The following is an 11644-nucleotide window of genomic DNA, read 5'->3' as shown; positions in this document are numbered from 1 at the left end:
AATGAACTTACGTTATAAAAATTGTAAAAGTACAAGGATTGTTGTATTTAAAGAACTTTTGTATCGATAAATCGTCGTTAGACAATCGAGACATCCAAGTTTTAATATCGAAGCGAGTCGACTATTATTTCCAACTCGTACAGATGATGAAAATTTATACATGACTCACTTATGAATTGTGTATAACTTCCAAGGTGATTATCCGATAATGAAAAATGATGTATGTATGACACGTTATACTAACACGATATACCGAAAAAGTAAGTTTGCACTCATTTAAGACGCTGTTTACTGTTTTCTCTAACGTTCGAAAGAACATCAACTATCCTTGCTATCGATAATACTTGATGAAAACGATTTGCATGAGTGCGTACAATTATTAACGTAGTATCACTTAAAAGAGACTCGGTGGCTACCTCGGCAATTCATTCTTGTTTAAATGTTGATTATATTTATGCAATTTTCTCGTATCTTTCATAGAAGCGATGCGTGCAGATTATGGCAATATGTCTCCATCACCACAATGCTGCGTCGTTCGCACGTACGCGTCATTCGTTATAATACATGAGAGAGAATACTATCCAGCTATATATTGACGTATAGGATTTCCTGTGCCAGTTTGATTGCCAGATCACTGGCTGTCGCTATTGTTCGCTTTAAGTCTTGTCCTCATTAAAGCAACGAGGAATTTTTTGTTGTTGTTCCATGTATCTTGAAAAACTCGCTGCTGTTATTAAATGTTTTTCCAGGTTTCTGTTGTCAGCAGCAAATATCGCCGCTTATTGCCTCTTCCCATTTAGAGCAGTAAAAATCAAAGAAAAATATGAAACACGAAGACTCACGTGGTAATATAATAGAAACGAATGCTTCGTTAATGTGTACGCAAATATAGTCTTGAAACCGAAAAAAAACAACAAAATACAAATGTTCCTCAAATTATATTACTATGGTATGGACAAAATATTTCTATAAGTTGCTGTTTGTTAAAAATTTTTCGGAATATGTACCAATAAGAGATTACAACAAATTCCTCATTGTTATTTCAGTGGGGATAAGACTTTATATTTATCTTTCATCTGTTATTTGTTAATGATAGGAACCTACTTGCTACGTACTCATCTACATATTACGTACTTATGTGCACCTGACAATTGGGATTTCTCGTAAAAATCATAATGATCGAAGCCGATCGAACGTGCTTTATCTTATATTCTTCGTAAGTATTCCAAGCGAGTATCTTGTGCGTGACGTCAAAGCCGTCAAAGTCATTTTTAAACAAAGCCTGATGTCATTAAAGTTCAACTTCAACACCTAGCCTTGATAAGTTTTCATTACTGTAATTCGAAATATTATCTTCTATGGTAAACAATCGCATTGTTCTTTTTAAAGTAGCGAAATGCGAGTAATATTTATTTTTTACCTATATGAGCAAGTCGAATGTGTATTTCTACGTTTTCATAATTTGCACGAATCATTATAGATCTGCTTGTTACAACGGATTATTCTAAAGTCACAAATTGAAAAAAGTTATATTCGAATAGATCGTTTTTTATTTTTACCTATCATGCTTTTCGTCAAACAGGTTTTCTTTTTTTCCGGAAACAAAAGAAATGCAAAAGAACATATAAGTACGTGCAAGATAAATGATAGTTTTATCAGAGCTATGACTAAAGCAATTTTACAATGTTCTTTCTATCCAATGGCAAGTTTTTACTTACTCGTACGTGAATTTATGTATAATTTCGTGCGACAGTCGTCACATCCGCACAATTCTTCCTAAATTTTCTCATTCGATGATTAAAAAGAAGTTGTGATATTGCTGTATTCGATATTCAGAAAAAGAACAAGTTGTTTCGCGATGGTATTATTTTGACATTATAGTCCACTATATTTCTTTTAATTAATGATTTATGATGTATGTAAGTATGTATTGAATATTCGGGTTTTAATAAACAACTTCAATTTTTTTTTCACGATTAAATATAATTATAGGATAAGTGATAAAAGTTAGATCGTCGGATAGTTTAGGACCGAGATTCGAAAATCCGGATCTTCCGCTTTCTGGGCAGCTGCTCTAACTAGTTATACAGACCCTCGGTCAAATTCTCCATGAATGTCTACTTGTATTAAACGAAAGTGCTTACTCCCACTACTAATCCCACTATTATTATAGTTTTGCTATTTTTGCCAAAAATTTTGTTGCGACTCAAAGTGGTTGCTCCTATTAAATAAGAATGAAACGTCGTTAAATAACAATTGGTTGTACATATCGTATCTCCTCTCATATATTCTTTTATATCTACTTTTTCAAATGTTTATCAAGATGGTAGAATTTTCAATATTAATAAAAATTAGAAGTAAATTTTGCAAAAAATGGACTCGTCTTCATTACGTTAACAGTTTAAAAAGGGAAACTCTTTAGGTAGTTTAAATTTAACGAAATTGCGAGTGCGAGGAAATCGAGAAGCCGAAACGATCCATCTTGCACTTTCGAATTGACGCAAGTCAATCGGCTTGAGTTAATACTGAGCACAAGTTATGTGGACGTCCTTGCGGATAACCTCAAAGCCGAGTTGCACCAGGCAACTATCATCGTGCATTGTCGTTAATAGACTTTTATATCAAATAGTACGCACATACAAATATAAGTACAATGCATACATAAGTTAATGAAGACGATTGTTAATCTATTTATGGAATTCATGGTTTTTCGAAAGACATATTAACAAATTTATATTAAATTTGCAAACGAGTCATATTAAAAATGTAGAAACGAATATCGCATTGATCAACGATTCATTCACTAATCAGGATTAAAAAACGATGTTACTTGATCTTTAGGACTTAACTGTTAAGTCTGTCAGGATTTAATTGTTAGGAACTGATGACAAAATCAATATGCGTTAAGTAGTTGGATTTAAAAATCATAAATTTGAAATTACTAGTTCACATCACCGTATGATACTGTTAAGTCTGTCAGGATTTAATTGTTAGGAACTGATGACAAAATCAATATGCGTTAAGTAGTTGGATTTAAAAATCATAAATTTGAAATTACTAGTTCACATCACCGTATGATAACCGTATGTTACATATTATGTACTATACTCTCTCTCTCTCTTCCCCCTCCCCCACCTCCCCTCTTCGTTAGTCTTATAAGAGTGCCAACGAACACGTAGAAGAGCACGCTCGTAGATTCGTTTGTCGTCGATGTAATCGATTCTAGTACGTGACCGGTCGGTACTGCGCCGTGACACATGTCGCGTCGCGCATTGCAATTAAGTGCCACTGATAGTGAGAGATCGTCGATCCTTGGCCACTCCCTCCTATCTTCTTTGCCCCGACCACCCGTGCACCAGTTTGCGTCTATTTTCGAATACCTCATTCGAATGCCTATTCTTGCACGTCGATAACGAACGACTTTTCATCTCAATTGGTCACTTCGGGAATAAAAAAATCGGCTCGATACGATCTTCTATTAGTTTTTTATTTTTTCTCGAATCAATATGTATATTAGAAAAGAACTAATACGTATCGTTGCCGTAGATATACAAGAATAAAGAAGAAAGAAACAATGGAAAAAACAGAAAGGAAATAGAGAAGAAAGGAAGAAGACAAATTTAAAATTTAATTCATTCGTTTAATTATAAGTTAGAAATATTAGAAACGACGATTATAATGACGGTTGAGAGTGACTATCAAATTACATGAATACTATCGAACATTAAATTGAAAGGAATATATGAGCGCATACACACTTAATTACGGTAACAGTTGGTTGACGTCAACTAGAAAAACACGTGCAACTTGCTGGTCGCTGCGATTAGTGAAATACATTGAATCGAATTCAATGTTCTCACTACAAAAAACTTTCTTGAAGAACAGACTTCGGCGAATATAATCTGCAAGAGACCCAAGTCTTAAAGTAATTTTAGCTACCAAATGCAATTCTGGAAAATTTCTTTTTCTTTATTCAAAAATTCTAAAATATTAGACTGCCTTAATGGCAAATTGAGGGTGAAAAACCACTCCTAATGGCAAGGGGAGATTTATACTTCTGATGTCTTTAAGAAATTATTTGAATATTTCTGTTGTACAGTATTCTTATAATAAGAAATCACCCAATATTTTTTTTTAAAGCAGCTTTCATTATTATAACACTCCTCTATATCTATTCTGTTCGATGGTTGCTACAATACTGATAAATTCGAGTTGCCGAGTTGGTCACTCAGTTTGGTAGGCTGATTTTTTAGTCATTCGTCAACCTGGTAGCTGATGGCTGGTTGACAGTGCGCATGTAGCCTTAAAGGCGGTGCATAGACACGAAGGCTAAAGAGTGGAACGAGGCAAAATATAATCTCTTCATTGCATAACTGCCGAGGATCCGGTCGTGTCAGGTAGGGGCGATAACGATAGAATTCGTGTCGTATAGAATAACATGAATGCACGTCACACTTTCTTTTCTCGCAATTTTTTATTTTTATTAATTTTTATTTATTATGTATTTGCTACGATCGAAAATAAGATAAATTTGCAATAAATTTCGAATTCTGTCAAATATACTTAGAATAACCGATTAATTCATCATTATGATTAGTGTTCAATTAATAAAATAAAACAGATTCGCATGGTAAAAAATAATTAAATAATGATTAATTAGATTAATTAGATAATAATTAAAGAACAATGGTGCTAATAATGAGAAAGATATTTTACGTATGTTTTCTCATAATATGTATTTCCATTTATGGAATGTGCCGAAATATTTTTTCCTTTTCTAAAATTTAACGTGTCGATGAAAATTCAGCCAGTGAATTCATTCATTCAATCATGCCAATTCAGCAGATGCTTAAAATTTACATGTGAATTAAGCAGTACCGCATTAAAATGAAACGTGTCTCTCCGACAAAAAATATCACCACTGTTATTCTTGACTTTAACGAGCTAAAAAATTTAAAGAGATACAATGAAGAAGCAAAAAGGATAAAGGAAGTCTGTAAATTGTGCTTTGTAATCGGAAGATTTTTTCAATCGAAGAGAATATTTAGTCAGCCTAAAATTAAATATTTCATTGAGACTTCGAACTTATGTGCGTACGTATATATTTATGTATCTAATTGTAAGAAGAAACACTGGATGAAGCTATGATAATGAATTAAGATGCTACTAGGATCAATTTTATTAAGAGGCAAGCTAAAACGATAATCGTACATCTTTAGTCTCGATATTTCCAAATGAATCTGATTCCTTCGTTAAGTGTGTTTGTTTTCAATGTACATACAAACACATATACATATACAGATAATTAGTACCACTAGCCACGTGCGTACTGCGCTGACTCACCTCTTACTTATCGATCGCAATTATTAACGATCGCGTGCGATGCACATTGCGATTGACGGAGCCGATGTGTCATTGTTTTCAAGAAATGAATCTATGCGTGTACTGAAAATATATGTATATACGAACATATACATATATAGATAGATCGTTGGCTATGCATTCGACGTCTAACTTACAATTCGAGATGTATCAAACGGCGTTTTCTCTTTAACTTTGCCGTTACATACATCGATTATTCGCAAAACCTTTTAAAGAAAATAAATGTACAAATGATAATTTGCTGAAAATTCGAATAAAAGAGAATGCAGGTGAAAAATGATTCTGTTTTTATTGATGTTGAAAAAAAGAATAATTATCGACCCATATCTCCTAAGAAGAAAAATCGAGATGCTATATAATTCGTTTGAAAAATTAAATTTAAAGTTGCTTAAAAGGCAGGTTGTTAAGTTAAAAATAAATTATGCAAGGTGTCTTTTGGTACTTCTTACTGCTCCTTTTATCATTTATTCGCGAGAATGATATCGGCTTTGATGATGAAAATGTAGAAATTCGATCCACAGAACCTTCGGTTACGGTTGGATTTTATCATACAACTAAGACTTCGTTGACAACGTAGAATCGTCAAATGGGGCATACCTTCTGCCGAGCAAAAGCTGTTTTAGAAACCGACTTTTACAATTAGTTGATCGAGATATTCCGATTAGCCTCACCTGCACAAATGAAATCTATCGTGGTAATTTCCGTGAATCAATATACACACGCACGTTACAATAAATATTTCCATTTAAAAAGAAATAATACTCTATTATTTTTTTAAAAAACATAATACAAAACGTTTCTATTATCGTATCATCTTACAAAAATTTTACATTCTACTTTCGAAACTAAAGCAGTTATTCGGCCCGTTTTATTCCCCCTGTGTTCTCTTTCATTCTCTCTCTTTCTCTCTTTCTCTCTCTCTCTCTCTCTCTCTCTCTCTCTCTCCTTTCAACATTGTTTGTAAATCAATCCGCGAAAAAAGAAAACGAAGAACAGTCACGGAAACTCTATGCCAATTCGATAAGCCTCTATCGCGAATATTGAATGCAAGGAAACGTCACGAACATCCTGCACAATAATGATGATAATGATAATAATAATAATAATAATAATAATAATAATAATAATAATAATAATAATAATAATAATAATAATAATAATAATAATAATAATAATAATAATAATAATAATAATAATAATAATAATAATAATAATAATAATAATAATAATAATAATAATAATAATAATAATAATAATAATAATAATAATAATAATAATAATAATAATAATAATAATAATAATAATAATAATAATAATAATAATAATAATAATAATAATAATAATAATAATAATAATAATAATAATAATAATAATAATAATAATAATAATAATAATAATAATAAAAACACAACTGAAAACCATACGAACAGAATATAGACTAGAATGCCATAAAATGTTCACAAAGCTCATAGAGTCATGTCACAGAAGCTAATAGATCGGAAAAAAATAATAAAAATAAAAACTCAGACAGAACAATATAGATAATCAAAGAAGAAATAACAACAGAACTGAATAACTAAAAATACAACACAATAAGAAAAAACAAATAAACTCCAAAAAGAACAAAATAGAACAGATATAAACACAATACATAGGCAAATAGCAAATACAAATATTCCAGAAGAAATAAATAAAGAAATAGAAACACATTATAAAATGGAAAGAGATCAGCTTAGCAAAAAAGCTTAAAAATTATTAACAAAACTAATATATACTAATCGCATGTCTAATATTATTAACACAGTTAACAGCACACTAAAAAATCATATCAATGAAATAGACACATTGAAGGATATACATCTATTAATTTATGCTGCAACTACCGTGATCATAATACGCGATATAAACAAAATATATCGAACCATTTCATTTAAAAAAATAAATCAAACGAAATCTAGGTAAAGCAGACAAATCAAATATGTAGACAAAACAAGAAAAGACATCAGGAGAATAACACAATATAATCAGAAGAACCATTCAAAGCGAATTATGAAGAACATACGTACATAATAAACAAAAAACACTGATAGAAATACTAGATACATCGATACAAAATCTAACAGTTTAAACCACAAGATTAAGAAGATACAAAAAATCAAATAAGAAAAGAACACAAAACGCGCTATTCAATAGTAATGAGAAAATAAATTTTATTACAATCTAGAAGCAAAAAAAAGAAACCAAAGTTTAGAAAAAATTATAAAATATTGAAAGTACATAATCACAACACAAACAACACAAACATACAATTACTTGAATAAACACAAAAAAAACGTCAACAAGAGGATCACATAGTCATAATCAAAAAACTCATGAAAACGATCCAAAAATCCACAATTGAAAAGTTCCTGGAATAGACTACATACAAAAGCTCTAGTACAAGAAATTCATTAGATTACATAAATATTTAACAAAGCAAATAAACAAAATCATACTAATATCACAGAAGATCACTGTTTTTAATAAAAGGGAAAACATACAGTAAGCCGAAAAATCAAGAAATACCAAACTCAGTCAACTACATACTTACCAACGTTATACAAAATAATCATAGATACTATAAGACCACGTCTTCATAGAATGTCGTATGATGACAAAATCGTGTGACCAACCAATACAACAAAAAACAAACGAGGCACATTTTATGACTGCGTCCAAATTCAATACGATAACGTCATATTTGTTAGCCACAATATTTGATATTCAACACATCGATGTGACAAAGAAAATATTGCAGAAATTTGCTATACTGCAGAATTCTGATCTACACTGATATTTCATTAATTCATATTAACGGAAATTCGAATTCCTCACAAATATACCAACATAGTGACGGTCACTCGAATTCAAGCACACGTTTTTGTTCCTCAAAGCGAAGAAACTAAATTGTGTCCTTTGCTTTCATACTTTTTTTGTGAATTTATGGTCATGCGAAGTAGACAGTCATTTTATCGTTTACGTTTACGTAGGTAATTTCGTCACTGTGTGCGTTATCAACAAAAAGTCTTGCCGAGACCAGTGACTTCGGCACAGTGTATGGACGATTAATCTGTCATAAACAGTACCGGACGTATATAAACACATTCCCCATTTTCGTCACACTGTGACATCCAGCGAAAACAAAGCGTGACCCGAAAAATACACAAACTTTTTACGCAATACAACATATTAATAAAGAAACAAAAAGGATACAGGAAAACCAGTAAAAGATGCAAAGAGCAGATTATAATAGACAGCATAATCATGAATGAAATATAAACACAACAGCGAAATCTAATCACATGTTACATAGATTATAAAAAAGTGTTTTACTCTATACCAAATAGCTGACTACTTAAAATATTAGAAATATATAAAATAGACAGACATATACACAATTTCTTGTTCAATGTCATGCAAATATGGAGAACAACAATACATTTAATTACAGACAAACGCACATATAAATGGATGAAATTAAAATTAACAAACGAATAATCCAAGGCAATGTCTCAGTGCATTATGATTCTACCTATATATCAACATTAAAGCACACCACAACATAATTATCATTTATTCTATATAAAATAACAAAATAACAAAATAACAAAATAAATTACAAGAAATTACAAGAGACACAAGCATGGTTCAAAATTAACAAATATAAAATGTTCCACATAAATAGAGGGAAATTTAAAACGCAAGAAACATTAAAATCACTTATACAATGAAATGCTTAAAACATGCAACTAAAAGAAACATACAAACACCTCGGATTTGTGTAGAACACAGGTATAAACTACATACATATCAATTAGTAACTCAAAAGAAAATACAAACAGAGACTCATTTATATACTCAAATTAAAACTCAAACCAAAACTCAATTCCAAAAATACTTTTAAAGTAGTTAATACGTACGCTATACCTGTCCTGACTTCCTCATTCGAGAACTCACAGAATTGGAGAATCATAGAATTTACGAAACATCGCAAATTACATCCAAATGCATACATTGGACGAATCGCAATTAGCAGAAAAGAAAAAGGAAGAGGATTAATAAATAAAAAGCGTTATACAATAGACAAATAAAAAACTTAAGAAACTATTTACACAATAAAACCATATCACTTCCAAAGTAGTCGTCAAAGTAAACAAACAATATTCATTACTCAATCAAAACAAGAAACATGTACAGAAGCACACTCACAACTACGACGGAACAATAGAAAGAACAATGGTCCAAAAAAGGACAACACGAGAAAAACCATACATCATACAAGATCTATAAATAGATAAATAACTCTCATACAAAAGGCTCACACCTCAATATTCCCAGAAAAAAAGGGATTCATTCAAACAATACAAGACACCGTTATAGACACAAGAAATTGCAGGAAATAAATAATCAAAGAGACCATAAATACAGATACATATAGAAGAAATACAGAAAAACAATAGAACACATAACAAAAATATAGAAATTTCTAGCTAAAACAGACTATATTGACAAATACAACACTACAGCAAAAATCATATACCAAAAAGTAGCAATCCAAAATCATCTTTACAAACATATACATCACATTACAAATATACACTAGAAAACATACTTGAATAGTAGACTAGAAACTTTATTGGAACAGAACGATTGGAACAGGACTTATTTTTAAAAATCTATAAAACTAAAAGTATCAAACAAACATTTTTTATTTTTGGCCATATGGTAGTTAATAATTTAAACAATCTGTCTTATACAAATTAATTAAAAATATTAAAAAATGGCGGCGCCGCAGCTAATACCGCAGAGGTCCTCCGTCAGAATGCGCATCGCTGACCGGAAGATCTCTGTAATGGTACATATGAAAACAAAAATATTTTCTTATTCGTGAATGTTATTATGGCTACAAATTAGCGTACGGATTTTTTTTATCTTGAGAAATGGTCGATGAGTGAACGAAATACTTGACAACAGAAAAATTAATATTAAAAAAACTAATTAACGTATCGCAAAAATCGTACGCCACTTTATAGATGATGTATTTGAGAGTATTGTGTCAAAATTTCAAGTCAATCAATCCAATAGTTTCTGAGATTTTTTTTCGGTTAAGTTGAAAAATATAATTTCGAGAAAAATGCAAAAGAAAATAAGCGTCCGATTATTTGGATGATAAAGTGGTTTTTTTTTTGCTCATATTTAATCAGCGATTCTTGGCCAATATGACTTCAGCAGCAAAATGAGCATCTTGAAATTCTTTCTAAGATGATCTGCGAGCTTGGCGAGCGTTTTTCGTATTTTCTTGTGCTCGGATCTTCGAAGTATCGCAACGCTGCTTATCAACTTTCATGCACAATTCATAGCAGCGATACTCGATTTGCAGATACATTAAGTTCATCATCAACAGAATGCTTTTATAGCCATCGTACACAAGTTTTGCAGTACGAAGATTTAATTATTAAATCTATCACTTTGCCTGAGTAATACCCAATAATCATCGACACGCTGTAAAGCAAAGAAAAGCCTCGTTTGAGCCAAGTTCCATCTCCAGAAACAGTAAAATCTGAGCCTTTTCCCATTTATGCTGTCAATTTTTGTTCCTCCTTCGCAGCATTTTTCATTGACATCTTGCACACACTCTTTGTAGCAGTATTAATGTGCTCGATGATGGTATCATAAAACGACTGGTACATCGCTTTCGGTAAATCCATGGTTCCATACAATTTTTCTATTCTTCGTAAACCAATTGCTAACAATCGAAATGCTTAAATAAATCGTCTGTTTATATCATGCGCTTTATTTTTTATAAGAGGACTAGAATTAACACTGTTGGTTCGCAGGAGTCACATGAAATCATTAATGTAAAACCGAGTCTACAAATGCTTGATTCCATGAACTTCACATCACTGTTGCATGGCTTACACTTCACAACGTTACTGATTATGGGAAAAACGGTGACAAAGTTTAGAATTTCGTACACATACAAAAGGACACAATAAAACAGATATACGCGCCGAATACGTACGAGTCCAACGGCGCGACTCACCACTTGCAGCTGTCCGACCGTTCGAAAGAAACACTTATAGCCCTGTCAATTTTTCGAATTTGAATAGATATAGCTTAATATGTTAACTGCCAATTACGAGATAACTTATAGTTTGCGTTATTTCCTAGAACGTCAACTACGAGTTATCTTGTAGTTCGTTTACTTGTCATATTTGTGCAG

The 11644-nt window shown here is 31.5% G+C and overlaps 1 protein-coding gene across 3 annotated transcripts in view; it reads right to left on the bottom strand.

Annotated features, from left to right (window-relative positions):
• LOC124428670 (UNC93-like protein) overlaps positions 1-11644 on the bottom strand; it is a 34760-nt gene that overhangs the window by 14525 nt on the left and 8591 nt on the right. Inside the window, exon 1 of one of the 3 annotated variants that reach the window (XM_046973138.1) lies at positions 12-3096. The exons of the other annotated variants lie outside the window; for them this stretch is intronic. The gene's annotated coding sequence lies outside the window, so the exon portion shown is untranslated. Of the gene's footprint in view, positions 1-11; positions 3097-11644 lie in introns of those variants that run through there. 3 annotated transcript variants of the gene reach the window in all.

This window comes from Vespa crabro, chromosome 1 (genome assembly GCF_910589235.1).
Source record: "Vespa crabro chromosome 1, iyVesCrab1.2, whole genome shotgun sequence".
Lineage (NCBI taxonomy): Eukaryota > Metazoa > Arthropoda > Insecta > Hymenoptera > Vespidae > Vespa > Vespa crabro.
This window is presented reverse-complemented; position numbering and strand designations above follow the sequence as displayed.